Source organism: Topomyia yanbarensis, chromosome 2 (genome assembly GCF_030247195.1).
Source record: "Topomyia yanbarensis strain Yona2022 chromosome 2, ASM3024719v1, whole genome shotgun sequence".
In the NCBI taxonomy this organism is placed as follows: domain Eukaryota; kingdom Metazoa; phylum Arthropoda; class Insecta; order Diptera; family Culicidae; genus Topomyia; species Topomyia yanbarensis.
In genome coordinates this window covers 22094248-22119332 of record NC_080671.1, presented here as the reverse complement: position 1 = coordinate 22119332, position 25085 = coordinate 22094248, and the positions used below count along the sequence as shown (strand labels likewise).

Sequence of the window (25085 nt, the reverse complement as noted above, 5' to 3'; positions counted from 1 at the left end):
CAAATTGATACGATTTTGCAGTAAAAAGATATTCTCATGTAAAGTTATGTGTTGCCTCTCTTTCTCGCACACGCTTAGAATAGAAAATTTCGAAAAAAATTGGTTGGTCTTCAAAGTTAAAAAAAGATGGGTGGGTAATGTCTGCGACATAACCGGAGAGATGTAGAATACATAAGGAACACGTTCTTCAAATATGTTGATATTCATTGGAATTTTCGGACAAAAGGTGATTTGGGCGAGGAATATTTCAAATTATTCTTTACAAAAATGATGGTGGTCCTGACAAGGACCGTTTTTGTTGGCGTTGTTGGCCTTGGTGGGGAGATGCGCTGGCTTCGATTTTCGTTGGATGCTTCTGACTTCTTACTATTTCCGGGCTTAGCTGTTGTCCAGGAGGTGATTCTGACATGATTGGTGTAGGTGTAGGTCGTCAACCGGTTATAATTTTTCAAGCGTTGTTTACATTTGAAATTAAACCACTGGATCAATTAAAAAAAGTATTGGTCTGTGATATGAAAAGTACGAAATATATCTTCGGGTTTCTGCATTGACGTTTTTGACAAATACAAGATCAATGCATGTGCCTGCAAGTGTAGTTGCTTGTGATGGATCAGAGATCAAACGAAGCTTGAAACATTCATTCATAAAATAAACAAATTTCAAATTCTCTTGTTTTGAAACATCTATGTTGAAGTTGCCTGAAACGACCATTGGAACATTCTGATTTCTAGACTAAATATTCTACATTAAAAGATGGGTGGGTAATGTCTGCGACATAACTGGAGTGTCGTAACTACACTTGTGACGTTAATCCAAATCTAATGATATGCAACGAAATTACGTTTGCATGTGAAATTTTCAAATGATTCGTTATAATTATGGTTAAAAATTCTAATTGGGAATTCTTTTCCATCACCAACTATTTTTCTTTTTTTCGAATCTACAGCATTCTTTGAAAATATTGTTGAAATGTTATTGATGAAAAACTGAAAATGCGTTTGGCAACACTGCTCACTAAATGGATGGTGGGAAGACGCACATTCGTTTTGATTATGCTAGTATTAATAGCAGGAAAGAATGAAAAGGAACATGGCCCGAAAACGAGCAAGCGAGAGAGCGATAGTAATTCGTATTCGCTCTACTAAACTAAAAAAAGATGGGTGGGTAATGTCTGTGACATAACCGGAGCATCGTGACTTCACTTCGAGACGTTAATTTAAATCTAATGATTTATGCAGTTAATCAAAGGAGGCTGCCAAAAAGTTCGAATAAAAGCACGCGACTAGTGTACTTTGCACGTTCTATATTTTATCAACACTAGAGAGAATCGAAAAAAAAATTCAAAGTGTAATAGCAACATGCAATTGTGGCAACACTGGCCATGGGATGGTGGGGAACACGCACATTCGTTTAATTTATGATGTATTAGCAGCAGAAAGGAATGGAAAAGCAGTGCGCGAAAACGAGCGAGGATAATTTAAATTCTCTTTCTATCCACATATCGTATTTCTAACCTACTTGCTGAAAATTGTTAAACACCTCAAATGGATATTTCAGTTTAACTCTTATTAGAACACAATTAATTGGTCCTGAAAAGAACCGTTTATTGTTTTATTGCGGGAGCATAATTCAGACGCACTCCCCGCGACACGGTGAGCCAGTTTAATATATTTGGCCTGAAAGTTATGCGTTTGGTGCAGTATTTTGCATTCTCGAACAAACCAGGCGCACTATTTTGCATTCTCGAACCAGTAGGCATCGTTGGCTTCTCGGGGCATCATTACGACTGAGGTTTGTAAGCGTAGCTCGACTTTGCAGTCCTGTACAATCTCACGAACCAGACGCTGGAACGATAGCCTACAGATTAGTTGCCCTTTAGTTGGGGCGAAATTCTTGCAGGGCGACAGTTCCGATGAGTCACCAGTAGCTGGGGCACTGTTTCCGTCCATCGCCATTGCCAACTGCTTTCCTTCGGTGGACTGGCTGCTTGCTAGTGCTTGAACGAATACGAATGATGAGAAAAACCGACTGACCAATATTCATATATAAACACACGAGAAAGCACTACTATCGCTCTCTCGCTCGTTTTCGTTCCATTCCTGCGCCTTTCCTTTCCGTTCGGCTACCAATACTAGCATAACCAAAACGAATATTCTGTCTTTCCATCGCCTTCAATGTAGTGGCCAGTGCTAGCAAACTTGCATGTTCAGTTTTTCAATAACAACATTCAAACAATATTTTCAAAGAATGTTACAGATTTGAAAAGAAGGAAGGAAAATATTTTCACAAATTTAAATTCTTTTGTGTTATTTGTTAGCGCTGATAAAGGCTATTTAGTTTGCTACTAGCAAGGAGCTGCACAAACAAATCGATTTATGCAGTTAATCAACGGAGGCTGCCAAAAAGTTCGAATAAAAGCATGCGACTAGTGTACTTTGCACGTTCTATATTTTATCAATACTAGAGAGGATCGATAAAATAATTCAAAGTGTAATAGCAACATGCAATTGTGGCAACACTGGCCATGAGATGGTGGGGGAACATGCACATTCGTTTAAGTTATGATGGTATTAGCAGCAGAAAGGAATGGAAAAGCAGTGCACGAAAACGAGCGAGAGAGGATAATTTAAATTCTCTTTCTTTCGTTCCACACATCGTATTTCTTATATAGACTCTGGAACGATAGCCTACAGATTAGTTGCCCTTTAGTTGGGGCGAAATTCTTGCAGGGCGACAGTTCCGATGAGTCACCAGTAGCTGGGGCACTTTTTCGGACCGTCGTCATTGCCAACTGCTTTACTTCGGTGGACTGGCTGCTTGCTAGTACTTGAACGAATACGAATGAGAAAAACCGACCGACAGATATTTATATAATCGCGCTAATATGCACTACTATCGCTTTCTCGCTCGTTCTCGTGCCGTGCGTGAGCCTTTCCTTTCCGTCCGGCTTCTAATGGCCTAACCAAAGGAGTATGCCGTCTTTCCCCCACTAACTGCTCTCGTCAAGCAACCAAATACGAATAATCATAAAACAAACATGTAGTGGACCTATATATAAACTTTTCATTATTTTATTGTTCGGTTGGTCCACCATTTTGACGGCTCTGTGCGGGATGGGCTGAAAATTTTCACTTTTCCGAGTCGTTTTCGAAAGATTTTTCAAAACACAATTTTTTGTTATTAGTGCATGTTATACATACTTAAAATTTTAATACAGCATAGAGGAACATATTTTCAACAAATTGGCCTAAAAATCAAATCATTCTGTTAAGTATGATAAAAGTTATTAACGTTCAAAATCTGACGCGGTGCCGCAGCCGATATTTTGAAACGGGACCCCTATATTGAAAGCTTAAATGTATTCTACATTAAAAACTTTTTAGGCGAACCTCCAATCAATATGCGATCTTTAACAAAGCTGTTCGTTATAAGATAAGCTACGCGACCGCAAGTTTTGAGGTATGCAGAGTTACTGTGAATTTTTTTATTGGAATTTTATTTGTTATTTCCGAATTTCCATATATATTACTATAGAAACTTGAAACCTCTTGTGGGTGAACTAGAGCTATCATAAAAAGCTTATATTTTGCATATGATTACCATTATCAATTACCGTTCGAATTAGCAGTGTTCCGAAAAAATTCAAAATTGTTGTTGGTCTAGTGAGTATGCAGAAATTTACTGAAATTAAACCAGGCAGCTCTACCATACACAGGGTGTATCAAATCAACTGTTACAAAGTTATTGAACTTGCTCGCATGAACTTTTAAGGGGACGGTTTCATATAAAATTTTCAAAAAATCGAATAGATGATAAATAATTGGACTCTTTTGAAAATTCATTATAAAAGGGGCGGCAAATTTAATTTTTGGCCCCTAGCGGCAAATCATCTCGCGCCGCCACTGATTTCCTAATATCATTATAGTTCCCGGTTATGTCACCCTGAAACTTGTTGTCTAGTGTATATGAGCACAATATTTTTTTTTGAAAATGATCTCGTAAAAGGCATAGACCTAGGCTGCCAGGTCCGACATTAGGGGCTTCGGAACATGGCGGATTCAAGATCGCGTGGGAACGCGCGTTTATATAATCGCATTTGAGATCGCGTTTTTAAATTCTTAGGTGTTTTCGAGATCACGAGCGCTGGTTTGCGGGCGTGGATGATCGCAATTGCATGATCGCGTTTATGACCAATGTTGATTATCGCGCAAAGCTTTAGCATTAGTATGTTTACGGGTTTAATTGCGTAAACGTGTGACAGAAGCGGTTACACCAACCGATGCTGCTCACTTTTATCCAGAATCGAGCTAGAAATGTACGACCAAGATCTCTGCACGGTTCCTGCCACATCTTTGTCAGATGTTTTGCTCGATTCGTGCTAAATTCTACCAGGTAGGAATTGCCAGGATCTTTGCACAGTTTATGTCCGAGTTATGCCAGGGTTTAGCTCGGTTCCTGTCAAAATTTGCCAGAAAACGCGAGCGAAACCGAGTTCGCCCTAGCTCAAATAACCCGACAGGATACGCGCAGAAATCTGACAGGGCTGCCAAACCAAGACTTACAGAAATCTAGCAGAGTGGTCTCTGCCAGAAAATTTGCTCACTGGGTATTAGCACGTTAGTATTTTCCTAGTTGACACTTTAAATGGAGATTTTTGAATAAACTAGTATTTAGTCTTCATATTTGATGCACGAAGTTAATTCAAACTGATACATGATATATTGCTTGAAGAGGTCATTACAAAATCAATATTGCCGCATAGTGTGAAGTCGATCCTTGAAACTCTGAAGCGGCTATACGGAAGACCAGACCTACTGGTAAATAATTTTCTAACGAAAATTCGGTGTGTTGAAGCACCGAGACCATAAAGACTGGAGTGGACCTTACTTAGCTTCGGCATGACGGTGTAGCAGTTACGCGACCACCTCGAAGCAGCGAACCTGCGAATATTCAAATTTCTTCAAATTAAAGCAAAAAAGTAGAGCCTACCGCATATGCTCTCTTTGTGACACAAACTGACCTGATTACGTAAGGGAAAATATAAGTTGTTATATGAAATCACTGATGATGTGCAATGATTGATGTAAACAGGTGTCGAACTCACACAAAAAAGTATGAAGATTCTATGGTAGCTAAATATGCTCAGTAACGCCATCTATGAGCAAACAGCGGATTTAAGCTTATACACCTGGTATAAGTATAGTATACAGAATAGTATATAAGTAAAAATGTTTGTATAATGTAATCTACGATTGATTGACGAATAAATAAATCGACACATTCTTGTATTGGCAAGAATTCCTACTTGCCAGTTCCTAAGCATTCCCAAATACAAATTAAATACGCCAAGGTCCCATACAAAAGCGTGATCATTTTTTGGCTCATCGATCAAACCAAATACGCTACCCAATTCATCTGATTCGTTTTGATCTTTTGATAGACTAGATTTATATTTGTATTTGGCATTCCTCTCATTAGATAATCAGCAGTGAAATATGTCAGGATGCAATCCGCCAAAATCATCACCACAAATCAACGCAAAGTAACGCAAAATGTCATTCAAAGACGTTAATACGGCTCCGACAAACATTGCCTTGCATAAAAGAGTTCCTTCTAGAGATGGACAAATGAATCACGAATCGATCAAAAGAATCGACTCATCATCGAAGGATGGCGTGACCTATAAGCAAACAACGCTAATCACATATCACGGCCAGACCTCAACATGCCAATTCTGTAACCATACAGCCCACTACGGAAAAACATGCGCCGAAGCATCTAGTCAAAACTCATCTATTACAGCCAACAAGCCTAACAAGCAGCCACCGACACCTTCAGATAAACCAAAAACAACGATCCAATTAACCAATAATGCAGGTACAACGACCACGACACCCGCTCCCAAACCAACAACTACCATCGCCAATAAAGAAGCAAATACCGATGAAGACGGATATACAACAGCGATCCGTAAGAACAAGAAACAAATAAGAACCTCTGATCGTGAACAACAAGAAAGTAGTACCGATGACTACATGGACAGAACGATAACGCGAGAGAAGGCAGACTGAATGACCCCCAAGCGTCTTCACCGACAAGGAAAAAGATCTCAACACGCAGCAGCAAACTGCGTCAACAAGATCTGGCAGACCGACATTCTTAGAATTTTTTTTTTTTATTTTTACTTATCGTAAAAAAAATAAAAGACCCATGGCTCAGTTGTTCTAACGCATTGAACCGTTTCAAATAAAAATTAAAAAAAAAAGAATCGACTCTTCAAAAAGAATGAGTAAACCGCGATTCTTTTTTTAAAAAACTGTGATTCACTGCAAAAGGGATTAATTATTATAAGCCCAATAAGATCCAACAAGAACTGAATGCCCTCCCCAAGGTTTAGGGGTTTGACGGTATTGCAAACACCATCAAGCATCAATTGCTTTAAGATGGGTATTGCATTACGCCTCGATAGTGGTGCATCGAGGAGACCGAGAGGGCTTATGCGCCTTTTTTATGTTATATGTCTTTTCATACTCTGCACCAGCGCATACCAACGCTAAACCACTGGTCTATGCGTGGTGGCGTGGCCGACTGGCGGATCGACATAGATTGACTTTTGCAGTGTGCCATGTTTGCAAATATTGCTCTATTGGTGGTATTCGTGGACGGGGGTCACGGAGGGAGTCATTGTGTGTCATCGTCATCGTGCATATACTAATTAAATTAATTTAATAATTAAATTAATTTAATAAAGTAGAATAAGTAGAAACCTATTAGTTGTAGCTTTGTGATAATCGTAGTTTTTCGTACTAGTGTACAACTGTTATGTGCTAGTCGTATGTGTATCTATGTATGTATTCGTCTGAGTATTTGTGACAGTTGGGTCAGGGAATGGATGCAGAACTGACGTATATGATAGAATAGTGGCTAATACTTCTTTTGATCAATCTAAGCATTTGGTTCCATTCATTGGGGAAAGTCAGGCTGGATAAATTAGGGTGAAATAAATTTACCAACGCACGTGAGTCATCCATTCCCGGCCAGCATAACATGATGAAAGTCTAACAGCATGCAATTGTCGTTAATGATAAATATATATTCATACGTCTCCCAACCTTTGAACGGAACGGATCGTTATATTTCACAGTGGTGCTCGGTGTGTAAATTTTAGTGAGTCAAGGTCATCCTTTGTTCGTTCGTTAGCAGCCGTTCTGCTGGTGCCGACAGTAAATCCAGTACATTGTTTTCGCTGGTGCGGAACAATCGACGTTGTTTGCAGATAAGTTTTGCTTTATTTTTTTTCCTCGTTTGCTTTCTTTCCTTTTCCCTACTTTTACTCTACCTTGTAATCAAATAATAAGACACATTCCCGTTTATATAACGCTCTGCCCTCGTGCTTAAATGGCCGAGGGCGAAATACCATCTGATGCAATCATGGAAGTCCCTGATCCCCCTAATACTCGCATTGCTCCCCGTATAAAGCAGTACCCAAAAGGTTCCTCTGGGCCATGGGTGGTATATTTTCGGACCGGAGAGAAACCGGTTAATATATTAAAACTTTCTCGAGATCTGACTGCTAATTACCCGGCCGTAACTCAGATAACACGTGTTCGGGCAAACAAGATACGTGTTCTAGTGAGTGATCTCGGCCAGGCAAACGCGATTGCTTGCTGTGAGCGCTTTACGCGGGAATTTAAAGCGTACGTGCCTTGTGTGGCCTGTGAAATCGATGGGGTAGTGTCCGAACCGGGCCTGAAATGCGAAGAACTGTTGGAGCACGGGGTTGGCTGCTTTAAGGACCCCTCTCTTGAACAGATTAAGATCTTAGAATGCAAACAATTGTATACCGCAAACACCGAGGGAGGTAAGACTACCTACTCTCTATCAGGCTCGCTTCGGGTGACATTCGCCGGTTCCTCTCTTCCCAACTACATCCTCCTTGACAGGGTTCGCCTACCAGTTCGCCTGTTTGTACCGCGGGTCATGAGCTGCAGCAATTGCAAGCAGTTGGGCCACACAGCCACATATTGTGGAAATAAGAAACGATGCGGCAAATGCGAAGGAGAGCATGAGGATGACTCTTGCGACAAAGAAACTGAAAAGTGTATTTGCTGCGGGGGCCCTTCACATGCTCTTAAATCATGCCCTGCGTACAAGCAGCGCGGGGATAAAATTAAGCGCTCCCTTAAGGAACGCTCAAGGCGTTCTTATGCAGAAATGCTAAAGAATGCTTCGCCATCTGTCCTGTCCGAAAATCCCTATGCTGGTTTGGCTAACGTTGAGCAAGAATCTGACGACCCACGAGAGGGAACATCTTTGGTTAACCCAGGGGAATCCAGGAAGAGGAGAAATCCAGCCTCCCCTACATTGCCTCGTAAGGGTGCCAAGGTGTCGTCCACTCAGAGTGCGCCATCTACAACCAATAAATCCAACGGAAGTGATGCACAAAAGCCGAAGCAATTTGCTCCAGGACTTGGAAATATTAATTCTAACAAGGAGTACCCACCACTTCCAGGGACATCCAAAACCCCAAGTGTCCCCTTTTTTCAAACAGATACTCAGTCCAGTAGCGGACTAATGAAATTTTCTGACATAGTGGACTTAATTTTCACAGCTTTCAATGTTACTGATCCTCTTAAAAGCCTTCTGATACGTTTTCTCCCTATAGTGCAAACATTTTTGAAGCAGTTGACTACTAAATGGCCCCTCCTTGCAGCGATCGTATCCTTCGATGGCTAAGTCATCGAACGAGGTCACCGATTCGATCACTGTTCTACAGTGGAACAGCAGAAGTATCCTCCCGAAAATCGATTCCTTTAAATTTTTACTAAATAGTTTAAAATGTGATGCTTTCGCATTATGTGAAACTTGGTTAACTTCCGATATAAATCTCAACTTCCACGACTTTAATATAATTCGTCTGGATCGAGAAAACCCCTATGGAGGAGTACTTTTGGGGATCAAAAAGTGCTATTCTTTCAACCGAATTAACCTCCCTTCGACACCAGGCATTGAAATTGTCGCTTGTCAAGTTTTAATCAAAGGTAAAGACCTTTGCATTGCTTCCATCTACATTCCTCCTAGAGCCTCGGTAGGGCACCGAACGCTTTGTAATATCACGGAATCCTTACCGGCACCGCGGCTAGTTCTGGGAGACTTTAACTCGCACGGTACGGTATGGGGCTGTCTTCATGATGATAATAGATCAACATTAATCCAAGATCTTTGCGATAATTTCAACATGACCATCTTAAACACGGGAGAAATGACGCGGATTCCTACACCACCAGCACGCGCAAGCGCGTTGGATTTATCGCTTTGCTCGACATCGCTACAGTTAGATTGCATGTGGAAGGTGATCCCTGATCCCCACGGTAGCGATCATTTGCCTATCGTGATTTCAATTGCTAACGGTTCAAGACCATCGGAAACAATCAATGTATCGTATGACCTCACACGGAACATTGATTGGAAGAGTTACGCGACCGCGATATCCGTTAAAATCGAATCCACTCAAGAACTTCCTCCGGAGGAAGAGTACAGGTTTTTGGCTGGCTTGATTCTCGACAGTGCGAATCAAGCTCAGACTAAACCAGTACCCAGCGCGAATACCCATAGACGGTCTCCCACCCTGTGGTGGGATAAAGAGTGCTCAGAGCTGTACGCGGAAAAGTCCACTGCATATAAGGCCTTCCGGGAAGACGGGTTACCCGCTAGCTATCAACAGTACGCGTCGTTAGAAAGGCGAATGAAGAGTCTAATGAAAGCCAAAAAACGCAGTTATTGGCGCCGGTTCGTCGACGGGTTAACGAGAGAAACAGCGATGAGCACTCTTTGGGGTACGGCTCGACGTATGCGTAATCATAATAGTACCAACGAGAACGTGGAATATTCAAACCGTTGGATATTCGCTTTCGCCAAGAAGATCTGTCCGGACTCTGTCCCGGTACAGAAAACGTACCGCGCCGCGTCTTCTCACGATACCGCGAACGAAACACCGTTTTCGATGGTGGAGTTCTCACTTGCTCTCTTATCGTGCAACAATAACGCCCCAGGGTTAGACAGAATCAAATTCAACTTGCTGAAGAATCTGCCTGACACTGCAAAAAGGCGCCTGTTGAATTTATTTAACAAGTTTCTTGAGGGTAACATTGTCCCTTATGAATGGAGGCAAGTGAAGGTCATCGCCATCCAAAAACCAGGAAAACCAGCCTCCGACCACAACTCGTATCGGCCGATTGCAATGCTGTCCTGTATTCGGAAGTTGTTCGAGAAAATGATCATGTTTCGCCTCGACAATTGGGTTGAAGCAAATGGCTTACTGTCAGATACACAATTTGGCTTCCGCAAAGGCAAAGGGACGAACGATTGCCTTGCGTTGCTTTCTACAGAAATCCAAATGGCCTATGCTAACAAAGAGCAGATGGCATCAGTCTTCTTGGATATTAAGGGGGCTTTTGACTCAGTTTCTATCAACACTCTGTCAGAGAAGCTGCACCAGCATGGTCTTTCGCCAATTTTAAATAACTTTTTGCTAAACCTGTTGTCTGAAAAGCACATGCACTTTTCGCATGGCGATTTAACAACATCGCGATTTAGCTACATGGGTCTTCCCCAGGGCTCATGTCTAAGTCCCCTGCTCTACAATTTCTACGTGAATGACATTGACGATTGTCTTGCCAATTCATGCACGCTAAGGCAACTTGCAGACGACGGGGTGGTCTCTGTTACAGGGCCCAAAGCTGCCGACTTGCAAGGACCATTACAAAATACCTTGGACAATTTGTCTGCTTGGGCTCTTCAGCTGGGTATTGAGTTCTCCACGGAGAAAACTGAGTTGGTTGTTTTTTCTAGGAAACGTGAGCCGGCGCAACTCCAGCTTTTAATAATGGGTGCAACGATCAACCAGGTTTTCACATTTAAATATCTCGGGGTCTGGTTCGACTCTAAAGGTACCTGGGGATGTCACATTAGGTATCTGAAACAGAAATGCCAACAAAGGATCAATTTTCTCCGAACAATAACTGGAACATGGTGGGGTGCTCACCCAGGAGACCTGATCAGGTTGTACCAAACAACGATATTGTCGGTGATGGAGTACGGGTGTTTCTGTTTCCGCTCCGCTGCGAACATACACTTCATCAAACTAGAGAGAATCCAGTATCGTTGCTTGCGCATTGCCTTGGGTTGCATGCACTCGACCCATACGATGAGTCTCGAAGTGCTGGCGGGCGTTCTTCCGCTAAAAAATCGATTTTGGGAACTCTCATATCGATTGCTCATCCGATGCGACATTCTGAACCCGTTGGTAATTGAAAACTTCGAGAGGCTCGTCGAGCTTAATTCTCAAACCCGATTTATGGCCTTGTACTTCGACTACATGGCACAGAGCATTAATCCTTCTGCATATACTCCCAACCGTGTTCGTTTGCTAGATACTTCTGATTCTACTGTATTCTTCGACACATCCATGAAGGAAGAGATTCGTGGAATCCCGGACCATATACGCCCGCAGGTGATCCCCAATATATTTTATAATAAATTCCGAGAAGTCGACTGCGACAAAATGTTTTACACTGACGGATCAAATCTCGATGGGTCCACTGGCTTCGGTATCTTCAACAATACTATCACCGCTTCATTCAAGCTCAATGATCCCGCTTCAGTTTACGTCGCAGAGTTAGCTGCAATTCAGTACACCCTTGGGATCATCGACACTCTGCCCACAGATCACTACTTCATCGTTTCGGACAGCCTCAGCTCTATCGAGGCTCTTCGTGCGGTGAAGCCTAAAAAGCAATTACCGTATTTTCTGGGGAAGATACAGGAGTCCTTGTGTACGTTATCTGAAAAATCTTATAAGATTACCTTTGTTTGGGTCCCCTCTCATTGTTCTATCCCGGGCAATGAAAAGGCCGACTCATTAGCAAAGGTGGGCGCATTAAATGGTGACATATACGAAAGACCAATCTGCTTCAATGAATTTTTTAGTATTTGTCGTCAGAGGACGCTCAACAGTTGGCAAACCTCGTGGAGCAATGGTGAACTTGGACGATGGCTACATTCGATTATCCCAAAGGTATCAACGAAGCCTTGGTTCGGGGGGATGGATGTGGGTCGGGATTTTATTCGTGTAATGTCCCGACTTATGTCCAATCACTACACCATGGATGCGCATTTGCGGCGTATTGGGCTTGCGGAGAGTAGTCTGTGCGCTTGTGACGAGGGCTATCACGACATCGAACACGTTGTCTGGGTGTGCGCCGGGTATTGTGACGCCAGGTCTCAGTTAAAGGAATCCCTTCGGGCCCGAGGTAGACCACCCAATGTACCAGTCCGAGATATGCTGGCAACTCGTGATTTCCCCTATATGTCCCTTATTTATACCTTCATAAAAACGATAAATATCCCAATTTAGCCCCTCTCTTTTATTTCTCGTTTTTAGAGTTTCCTCCTGCCTTGTGGAACCGATCAGCTCCAGAGTGCCACTATGTAACCGCCGTCGCCCTTACCACTACGCCTGCATAGAAGGAAACTGAAGCGAGAGCGACTCGAGGTCCGATGACTTTTGAAGGATTCCCCGCGGGTCCGAAGAATACCATCCGCCAATCCGGTACTCGACGACTTACTAGACTGAGGCGCAAATTTGATACGCTGATCTCCCTCCCCCCCCCCCCCCGCCGTTCGAGCGAAAGTTGCAAGTTTTGCTCTTCTTTCCCTGTCTCTCCCCTGTCTTTGATACAACTGCTGCTACACTGATGCGGAAATAAGCCACCCTTTGAATATCTTGACCAAGCATAAGTTTTAGTTAAAAAATTCAAATTAGTATTCTGTATTCCTAGTTTTAAGATAGCTATAATTTTTACTCTTTATTGAAACTCTTGTCCTCCATCTTGTAAATAGAATTGAATCCCTAGTTTTAAGATTTCTGTGAAATTTCTCATAAATATTTGTTCCCCCTTTTGTGTACTAAACTATATTGTTAGTTTTAAGATAACCGTAAAATATTTCGTAAAATACTATTACTCCCCCTCTTGTATATCAAAGTGAATCCCTTGTTTTAAATTTTTTTCATAAAAAAATCTTTTGGCCCTCTTTTGTATATTGAATCTTATTTCTAGTCTTAAGATAGCTGTAAACTTTCTTTTCCTTTGTAAAAAAAAATATTTCAACATTGTAACCTCCTAGTTTTAAGATATCCAAAATGTAAAAACAAAAGCATTTGGCACCGCCAAGCTAACGCATTTGTGCCTATCAAATAAACGAAATGAATAAAAAAAAAAAAAAAAAAAATGATAAATATACAACATTTGCTGCATTTAGACGAGTTTGATTGCATGTTACATGTGTTTTTCTATTCTACTTCATTGGTCTGTGTCTTTTGTGCATCTATTAGTTTGCTTTTCCACTATTTATACCAAAATAGTATTGTTCAATTTATACACTTCTAGTCAAGCTCTTTGCATCTTTTTTTCTTTATTCGGCGTGTTGTGATTCCTTTTATTAGTATATCTCTACTATACGCTATATATACTCATATAGGTACAAACGCTCGTGGCCTTCGTGATAACACTGGCCTGGCCACGGGCGCCTCCATGCAGTTGCAGTAATCCACATATACTTGCGCCCGCGATTTCGCCTACATGAAAACACCCCGGTAGTTAGGTAAACGTGGCATCTTTAAACTTCCAAACGCGGTCTCAAACATTAACCCACCATTCGCGCGATCATGAAACGGTCACGTCCGAAAGTTTTACCAGTCTGGACTAATGCCTTCAGTTGAACCAATCAAAAAAGTGACGCTCATATTCACTAAACAGCACGTTCCATGGTGACATGACATGGAACTCAAGTTTCCCCATAGGGAAACGGACTACCATCTGTACCATACACTAAAAATTAAGCATCAGATTCACAGTCCGCGCGCGATCAGACAAGAATACACGCTACATCATTATAAAATCAAAATTATACACGCGAAGTCACACACACACGTGACAATCACGTTAATATACAAATGCTTGAGCCCTTCGTGACCATCCCCGGCACCTACATCCGCGATCTCGTAAACATGATAACATCTCGGTGATGAAGTGAATGCCTCAGCTCCTATAAATTTTCAAACGCGGTCTCAAGCGTGAACCTAAAAACTCCCGCACTCGCACGATCATGAATCGGTCACTTTCGGATGTATCTATCCTTGATATCAGCAGACCATGCCTTGGTGCGTGCCTTCAATTGGATCAATTAAAAAAAGAAAGCTCTCATATCCACTGGACACCACGTTAGATGGTGACATGACCGAGGACTCTAGTGATATGGGGTAACTTACTCCCTGTCAGAATATGAAATTGTACACCAAAAACTTATTATCAGAATGAAGGTCCGCGTGACCATCCAAGAACGCACGCGTATATAGGAAATGCCACACGGTTACAAAATCCAGTCTTGTACACGCGAAGTCACATGAACGCGAGCACACGTGACAAACACGTTAGCATACGAACGCTTAAGCCCTTCGCGATTAAAAACGCACACCTACGTTCGCGATCGCGCAAACTTAGTAACATCCCGATAATAAGGAGAACGTTTTAGCACTCGCGAAGTTTCAAACGCTGTCTCAAACACGAACCTACAAACGTCCGTTTTCGCGCGCTCATGAATTTGTCATGTCCTGAAACCATTACTCTCTGTCCTAAAAACTTAGGTCCATACATTCAGTGGGACCAATCAAAAAAGATGGGTGGGTAATGTCTGCGACATAACCGGAGAGATGTAGAATACATAAGGAACACGTTCTTCAAATATGTTGATATTCATTGGAATTTTCGGACAAAAGGTGATTTGGGCGAGGAATATTTCAAATTATTCTTTACAAAAATGATGGTGGTCCTGACAAGGACCGTTTTTGTTGGCGTTGTTGGCCTTGGTGGGGAGATGCGCTGGCTTCGATTTTCGTTGGATGCTTCTGACTTCTTACTATTTCCGGGCTTAGCTGTTGTCCAGGAGGTGATTCTGACATGATTGGTGTAGGTGTAGGTCGTCAACCGGTTATAATTTTTCAAGCGTTGTTTACATTTGAAATTAAACCACTGGATCAATTAAAAAAAGTATTGGTCTGTGATATGAAAAGTACGAAATATATCTTCGGGTTTCTGCATTGACGTTTTTGACAAATACAAGATCAATGCATGTGCCTGCAAGTGTAGTTGCTTGTGATGGATCAGAGATCAAACGAAGCTTGAAACATTCATTCATAAAATAAACAAATTTCAAATTCTCTTGTTTTGAAACATCTATGTTGAAGTTGCCTGAAACGACCATTGGAACATTCTGATTTCTAGACTAAATATTCTACATTAAAAGATGGGTGGGTAATGTCTGCGACATAACTGGAGTGTCGTAACTACACTTGTGACGTTAATCCAAATCTAATGATATGCAACGAAATTACGTTTGCATGTGAAATTTTCAAATGATTCGTTATAATTATGGTTAAAAATTCTAATTGGGAATTCTTTTCCATCACCAACTATTTTTCTTTTTTTCGAATCTACAGCATTCTTTGAAAATATTGTTGAAATGTTATTGATGAAAAACTGAAAATGCGTTTGGCAACACTGCTCACTAAATGGATGGTGGGAAGACGCACATTCGTTTTGATTATGCTAGTATTAATAGCAGGAAAGAATGAAAAGGAACATGGCCCGAAAACGAGCAAGCGAGAGAGCGATAGTAATTCGTATTCGCTCTACTAAACTAAAAAAAGATGGGTGGGTAATGTCTGTGACATAACCGGAGCATCGTGACTTCACTTCGAGACGTTAATTTAAATCTAATGATTTATGCAGTTAATCAAAGGAGGCTGCCAAAAAGTTCGAATAAAAGCACGCGACTAGTGTACTTTGCACGTTCTATATTTTATCAACACTAGAGAGAATCGAAAAAAAAATTCAAAGTGTAATAGCAACATGCAATTGTGGCAACACTGGCCATGGGATGGTGGGGAACACGCACATTCGTTTAATTTATGATGTATTAGCAGCAGAAAGGAATGGAAAAGCAGTGCGCGAAAACGAGCGAGGATAATTTAAATTCTCTTTCTATCCACATATCGTATTTCTAACCTACTTGCTGAAAATTGTTAAACACCTCAAATGGATATTTCAGTTTAACTCTTATTAGAACACAATTAATTGGTCCTGAAAAGAACCGTTTATTGTTTTATTGCGGGAGCATAATTCAGACGCACTCCCCGCGACACGGTGAGCCAGTTTAATATATTTGGCCTGAAAGTTATGCGTTTGGTGCAGTATTTTGCATTCTCGAACAAACCAGGCGCACTATTTTGCATTCTCGAACCAGTAGGCATCGTTGGCTTCTCGGGGCATCATTACGACTGAGGTTTGTAAGCGTAGCTCGACTTTGCAGTCCTGTACAATCTCACGAACCAGACGCTGGAACGATAGCCTACAGATTAGTTGCCCTTTAGTTGGGGCGAAATTCTTGCAGGGCGACAGTTCCGATGAGTCACCAGTAGCTGGGGCACTGTTTCCGTCCATCGCCATTGCCAACTGCTTTCCTTCGGTGGACTGGCTGCTTGCTAGTGCTTGAACGAATACGAATGATGAGAAAAACCGACTGACCAATATTCATATATAAACACACGAGAAAGCACTACTATCGCTCTCTCGCTCGTTTTCGTTCCATTCCTGCGCCTTTCCTTTCCGTTCGGCTACCAATACTAGCATAACCAAAACGAATATTCTGTCTTTCCATCGCCTTCAATGTAGTGGCCAGTGCTAGCAAACTTGCATGTTCAGTTTTTCAATAACAACATTCAAACAATATTTTCAAAGAATGTTACAGATTTGAAAAGAAGGAAGGAAAATATTTTCACAAATTTAAATTCTTTTGTGTTATTTGTTAGCGCTGATAAAGGCTATTTAGTTTGCTACTAGCAAGGAGCTGCACAAACAAATCGATTTATGCAGTTAATCAACGGAGGCTGCCAAAAAGTTCGAATAAAAGCATGCGACTAGTGTACTTTGCACGTTCTATATTTTATCAATACTAGAGAGGATCGATAAAATAATTCAAAGTGTAATAGCAACATGCAATTGTGGCAACACTGGCCATGAGATGGTGGGGGAACATGCACATTCGTTTAAGTTATGATGGTATTAGCAGCAGAAAGGAATGGAAAAGCAGTGCACGAAAACGAGCGAGAGAGGATAATTTAAATTCTCTTTCTTTCGTTCCACACATCGTATTTCTTATATAGACTCTGGAACGATAGCCTACAGATTAGTTGCCCTTTAGTTGGGGCGAAATTCTTGCAGGGCGACAGTTCCGATGAGTCACCAGTAGCTGGGGCACTTTTTCGGACCGTCGTCATTGCCAACTGCTTTACTTCGGTGGACTGGCTGCTTGCTAGTACTTGAACGAATACGAATGAGAAAAACCGACCGACAGATATTTATATAATCGCGCTAATATGCACTACTATCGCTTTCTCGCTCGTTCTCGTGCCGTGCGTGAGCCTTTCCTTTCCGTCCGGCTTCTAATGGCCTAACCAAAGGAGTATGCCGTCTTTCCCCCACTAACTGCTCTCGTCAAGCAACCAAATACGAATAATCATAAAACAAACATGTAGTGGACCTATATATAAACTTTTCATTATTTTATTGTTCGGTTGGTCCACCATTTTGACGGCTCTGTGCGGGATGGGCTGAAAATTTTCACTTTTCCGAGTCGTTTTCGAAAGATTTTTCAAAACACAATTTTTTGTTATTAGTGCATGTTATACATACTTAAAATTTTAATACAGCATAGAGGAACATATTTTCAACAAATTGGCCTAAAAATCAAATCATTCTGTTAAGTATGATAAAAGTTATTAACGTTCAAAATCTGACGCGGTGCCGCAGCCGATATTTTGAAACGGGACCCCTATATTGAAAGCTTAAATGTATTCTACATTAAAAAAATTAAAGGGTTGTGTACAGGACACGACCACGGTGACATTAAAAATATAGCTTTTTTCAAGAGCGTGCAAATTAATTTTATCTATCACACATATCGACACACGTTCTTGTTCACTCGCCTGTTTTCATATGTTACAATAGACCTTTCTCGTCCGACCTAACCCCCTTTTTTCTTATTTTTATTCAAAAGACTACACATTTTTAAGAATATTTCCGCTGAAATGAGACTTTTTAGAGCTATCGTGATTTTTTAACGATTTTTTTAAATTTGAAAAATGCAAGAATGTTGAGTATTTTTTTCACCTTTGCAAGAATGGTGGGACTCAAAATATGTGTTTGGGCAGCACTGTTTTGTATATTTTTGCTTGGCTTCCTGGCAACGCGGCAAATGAAGTGGTGAGTCGCGGTACAAAGTTCATTGGATATGTAAACAAACTAAAGTGAACCTCTCGGTGGAGAACGTTGCATGGTAATGTTTAACCTCACTTTTTTGACAGTTCAAAGAGATTGTTTACATGATCTTGGAATTTTTGTTGATTCGATCATAGTATGAGAAACTTGGTTTGGTTCGCTGCCAAATGTTAACACTTTCCCAATAAGGTCGCTCAGCTGTATTTTGTAATTGATGTCGGCATCATACATTGTTCCGTTAAATTTAACATTTTTACTTTTCTTGTACATGATTCATTGAAGAAGCAAGGAATTTCCAGCTAAACATTTGAAAAAGGCCTATAAAATGATTATAAAGGATTATTGTAACTGATTCCAAAAGGATTATAAAGGCAGTGAAATACGTACTCAATGAATTAAGGGGTGTGTCTGATGTAAACAAGATGCGCAATCAAACTAAATAAAACAGTATTCAATTTTTAAATAGAATTATAATGAATTCGACCAAAACTTCTTTTGCCTTTTTCTCATTTTCAAATGTTTGGGTAGAATTTAGATTATTTTATCGTTGTTGCGATCAATTTCGTTTGGTTTGTTTTGTTCACAATGTTCACGCAGAGCATTTTGGTGATCTATGGCAATTGATGACCTTTACACCCCATACTAGGTCCGCTCCTGTTGCAGCTGTTTCGCCCTGTCCGGCACCGAGTCAACCGATGGTCCAACCTGCGCCGCACTCGTCTGTCGCTATGTCAATGGCAGGGACTTGGATTAAAGGCCAAAATTTCAACTACGGTTGGTGCAATCGGTTTGCCTTCGGCCACGTTGGACATTCGGCTAACGGGAATATTCAGCGATTCCGATTCGAAGGAAGCAGCGCCAGTAGCAGACTGCTTCGGTTCAGCAATACGCTCCGGTATCGGACGAAGCTAACACTCCGACAGGACGAAGGTTTCAACGAGGGGCTCAGGCATAAGTAGCAGAGTCCTTGCACTTCCTGCTTGTCGAGTGAAGAATTCCGACGAAACCACTGCCGCTCTCGCCAAGTTAGATCACCGTAATAAGTGCGACGTCAGCGGTATAGTGCCAGGATTAGTCGAGAACAGTGCCAGGACTGACTTGCCAAGAGCTACAAGATTAAATAGCAATGCGTTTTTAAAGTGACCATAGTATAAGGTAGAGGCTTTGGCCAGATGATTTATTCAGCAGAATAAGATACCAAAATTACCCAAAACATAAGACCTGGCTGCCGAAGTGAATCCACACACATCATCACCTACAGAGGCAAGCAATATTGGAACGCAGCGAAATTCCTCACAATGAATTGATCTCGTTAGGTGAAATTCCAGGAAGTACAATTTTCATAGCACAATTTAGTCGACCGAAATTGTAGTCCTCAGTCGAGAGAGAGAGACTGATAGAGTAGCAGCACCTAGGAATTTTCTTACGAAAGCTAGCAGCGGTTTCGCGTATCCTACGCTAAGTAGAGAGCGTTAAGACAGATCTCCGAAACATGTCAAGTGCTATCAGATGAGAAAAAACGTCGCATTTATGACCAGTGCGACAAGGACGGTCTGCTGACCAACGGTTCCGTCCGGTACCACCATAACACACGGCACCGGCGACACATATATATTCACAACATACTAATTACTTATCCTTCCGAAAAAGTAAATAAATTGACTATGCAATTTATCATTCGCTGCCTAGTTATTTCCTGCCAATTTGAACAAGACAGCAGTTGCAGAAAGCTTTATTGCGGTGCAAAAATGATGGCAACTCGGGATATAATATAAATTTACATATAATTTCTCCTCCCTCCAGAATGTATAATGCTCTGCATTCTTATCACTCCTATCAAATCCTTCTTACTCCTTAATGTCAATGCCGAGCACTGTTTTGCATTTGCCGGCTAAATCAACGACAATGCGATAATCGTCAATCGACGAAACTTTTGCTGTAATGGAACTTGAACACGAATAATAAATAATTGTTCCATTCGAAAGCGATAACCTTGTTGTCCTCATGTTTGCAGCTATCATACGCTGGTAGGCATTCTGACCAAAGGAAACTTTTTTCGTTACCTATAAAGTTCAGGTAAACTTCACCACCTAAAAATGAGTAATAAATCGGATCATCTTGTTAGGACTTAACCCACGAGCAAACAAACAAATGTGTACAAATCCTTATCCATCATCCAGAAAGCAATCGTTTTATAGCCCAATGCTTGATCTTACGATTCAGCATATGCCACCGGGTTTTGCATCCAGCGCCGATTGGTCAATGTATGAACCAGGGGTGACATTACTCATCTCGAAACGAAAGGTTTATTGTATTCAAGCTTGTGTGAAAAGGTCGATTCGAATTGGTTGCATAATGTGGCACCAGGTTCCCATTGTTCCAATCCTCATCCCTCTTGAGTTGATAGGCTTTCAAAGAGCATCGAAAGTATTCAAGTAATGTAAATTTTAAAAGTCCATGTAAACAAGTCTTAGGTAAACAAGCACACTGAACTGTCAGAAAAGTGAGGTTATACATTTTCATGCAATGCTCTATGTTTTTGACAGGTATATGAATGAATCATTTCAGCATCAGTGATGCCAGGTCTATTTAAACAATAGCCTGCAGTGAAAATATAAAAGTCTGCAGATTGCTACAAAAATCTTCAATAAATTTGACATAGAAATGTAGTATGTATATATTTTAAATGATCAAAAATGTTGAAGGCTTGTGTATAAATTGGCTGGCATAGGCTTTGCTCTGCTAAATATTTGTAATCTGCAAAACATCTGCAGTGAAAATGCAAAATCTGCAGATTTACTAATATATATGCAGATCTGGCATCCTTTTAGTATTCCCCACAGGAAATTCATCCAAATGGTGTAAAAATACGGGGAAACAAGGCAAGATAGGTATTCAGAATATGGGGTTAAATGAGCAGCTTGCACTATTTTTGATTTTTTCAATAGTTAGAGGTACCAAATCAACGCGGCAATCGGCAGTAACGAATTGGGGAATAAAAAGGAAGCATCCTATCATATAAAATTTTTTGACGAGAAAGGTCTATTTGCTATATACCCTCCCCATTAAAACATAATTTATTGAAGGTCTTTTAACGGTAATCTATTAATTAATCAAGTATCTCACTAGGTGATTGGCATTATTTGGCTGATCCATCTAGTAAAAATAGGCTGGTCTGTCCAGAAAATATATTCAAAAGAAATGTTCCATATTGAGAGCTGTGATGAGGAAACCCACGCCCGCCAACGGAAATATACAGATTCTCCATAAAATATGAAATTTCATTTTCCATTTAAATTTTCAATAATGTACTAATGAACTTAAGTAAACAATCTTAAGTTTAAGTATTTCTTGATCGATTAGTGGTGGAAAAATGAAATTATTTGATAAATTACATTGTTATGCAACGTTCGCACTACCAGCTAAAACGGGTTTTTATGCTATCTTGGTGACATTTTTCTTGTTGCTAATTATTAAAACGTGTTATAACTCTGTAGTGTAAACATTGTATTATTAAACCAATTCTGCAGCGTTTTATGTTATATAGGTGTTTTATGTGGTAATAGGACTGACATAATTATATCTTCAGTACAGCGGTTTGTTTCATAATTTAAAACAGATTTATTTTAAAATTTAAATTAGTATACTAAACCGTATTTGTTGTACACCTTAAAACGCAATTAGAACTGTGTTTTAAATACATAGGGCAGGACAGATATTCTGACTGGTTAAACTGGGAAAACAATTTTAAGTCCAGTAACGCTTAAGACATGGCTTGAATTTGAATCGAAAAAGAACACCCGCTTCAACTGCTGCTGGGACGGTAAGTTCTGTTTTAAAATTTTCCGTTGTGTGCAGTACGAAACAAAAGTGTTTGAAATTAGAAAACAAAAAGTTCTGCTGGGAATGTGATTGTTTCCGATGCAATTACACTCAGATTTTTCACGCAGGGGATACAGGCCGTGTAAATGAAAACCGCGTAAATTTAAAAAAGATGGGTGGGTAATGTCTGCGACATAACCGGAGAGATGTAGAATACATAAGGAACACGTTCTTCAAATATGTTGATATTCATTGGAATTTTCGGACAAAAGGTGATTTGGGCGAGGAATATTTCAAATTATTCTTTACAAAAATGATGGTGGTCCTGACAAGGACCGTTTTTGTTGGCGTTGTTGGCCTTGGTGGGGAGATGCGCTGGCTTCGATTTTCGTTGGATGCTTCTGACTTCTTACTATTTCCGGGCTTAGCTGTTGTCCAGGAGGTGATTCTGACATGATTGGTGTAGGTGTAGGTCGTCAACCGGTTATAATTTTTCAAGCGTTGTTTACATTTGAAATTAAACCACTGGATCAATTAAAAAAAGTATTGGTCTGTGATATGAAAAGTACGAAATATATCTTCGGGTTTCTGCATTGACGTTTTTGACAAATACAAGATCAATGCATGTGCCTGCAAGTGTAGTTGCTTGTGATGGATCAGAGATCAAACGAAGCTTGAAACATTCATTCATAAAATAAACAAATTTCAAATTCTCTTGTTTTGAAACATCTATGTTGAAGTTGCCTGAAACGACCATTGGAACATTCTGATTTCTAGACTAAATATTCTACATTAAAAGATGGGTGGGTAATGTCTGCGACATAACTGGAGTGTCGTAACTACACTTGTGACGTTAATCCAAATCTAATGATATGCAACGAAATTACGTTTGCATGTGAAATTTTCAAATGATTCGTTATAATTATGGTTAAAAATTCTAATTGGGAATTCTTTTCCATCACCAACTATTTTTCTTTTTTTCGAATCTACAGCATTCTTTGAAAATATTGTTGAAATGTTATTGATGAAAAACTGAAAATGCGTTTGGCAACACTGCTCACTAAATGGATGGTGGGAAGACGCACATTCGTTTTGATTATGCTAGTATTAATAGCAGGAAAGAATGAAAAGGAACATGGCCCGAAAACGAGCAAGCGAGAGAGCGATAGTAATTCGTATTCGCTCTACTAAACTAAAAAAAGATGGGTGGGTAATGTCTGTGACATAACCGGAGCATCGTGACTTCACTTCGAGACGTTAATTTAAATCTAATGATTTATGCAGTTAATCAAAGGAGGCTGCCAAAAAGTTCGAATAAAAGCACGCGACTAGTGTACTTTGCACGTTCTATATTTTATCAACACTAGAGAGAATCGAAAAAAAAATTCAAAGTGTAATAGCAACATGCAATTGTGGCAACACTGGCCATGGGATGGTGGGGAACACGCACATTCGTTTAATTTATGATGTATTAGCAGCAGAAAGGAATGGAAAAGCAGTGCGCGAAAACGAGCGAGGATAATTTAAATTCTCTTTCTATCCACATATCGTATTTCTAACCTACTTGCTGAAAATTGTTAAACACCTCAAATGGATATTTCAGTTTAACTCTTATTAGAACACAATTAATTGGTCCTGAAAAGAACCGTTTATTGTTTTATTGCGGGAGCATAATTCAGACGCACTCCCCGCGACACGGTGAGCCAGTTTAATATATTTGGCCTGAAAGTTATGCGTTTGGTGCAGTATTTTGCATTCTCGAACAAACCAGGCGCACTATTTTGCATTCTCGAACCAGTAGGCATCGTTGGCTTCTCGGGGCATCATTACGACTGAGGTTTGTAAGCGTAGCTCGACTTTGCAGTCCTGTACAATCTCACGAACCAGACGCTGGAACGATAGCCTACAGATTAGTTGCCCTTTAGTTGGGGCGAAATTCTTGCAGGGCGACAGTTCCGATGAGTCACCAGTAGCTGGGGCACTGTTTCCGTCCATCGCCATTGCCAACTGCTTTCCTTCGGTGGACTGGCTGCTTGCTAGTGCTTGAACGAATACGAATGATGAGAAAAACCGACTGACCAATATTCATATATAAACACACGAGAAAGCACTACTATCGCTCTCTCGCTCGTTTTCGTTCCATTCCTGCGCCTTTCCTTTCCGTTCGGCTACCAATACTAGCATAACCAAAACGAATATTCTGTCTTTCCATCGCCTTCAATGTAGTGGCCAGTGCTAGCAAACTTGCATGTTCAGTTTTTCAATAACAACATTCAAACAATATTTTCAAAGAATGTTACAGATTTGAAAAGAAGGAAGGAAAATATTTTCACAAATTTAAATTCTTTTGTGTTATTTGTTAGCGCTGATAAAGGCTATTTAGTTTGCTACTAGCAAGGAGCTGCACAAACAAATCGATTTATGCAGTTAATCAACGGAGGCTGCCAAAAAGTTCGAATAAAAGCATGCGACTAGTGTACTTTGCACGTTCTATATTTTATCAATACTAGAGAGGATCGATAAAATAATTCAAAGTGTAATAGCAACATGCAATTGTGGCAACACTGGCCATGAGATGGTGGGGGAACATGCACATTCGTTTAAGTTATGATGGTATTAGCAGCAGAAAGGAATGGAAAAGCAGTGCACGAAAACGAGCGAGAGAGGATAATTTAAATTCTCTTTCTTTCGTTCCACACATCGTATTTCTTATATAGACTCTGGAACGATAGCCTACAGATTAGTTGCCCTTTAGTTGGGGCGAAATTCTTGCAGGGCGACAGTTCCGATGAGTCACCAGTAGCTGGGGCACTTTTTCGGACCGTCGTCATTGCCAACTGCTTTACTTCGGTGGACTGGCTGCTTGCT

The 25085-nt window shown here is 40.6% G+C and overlaps 1 protein-coding gene across 1 annotated transcript in view; it reads right to left on the bottom strand.

The window, feature by feature from the left end:
* The window catches only part of LOC131682639 (xanthine dehydrogenase), a 56414-nt gene that overhangs the window by 26811 nt on the left and 4518 nt on the right, over nucleotides 1-25085 (bottom strand). The window lies entirely within an intron of this gene.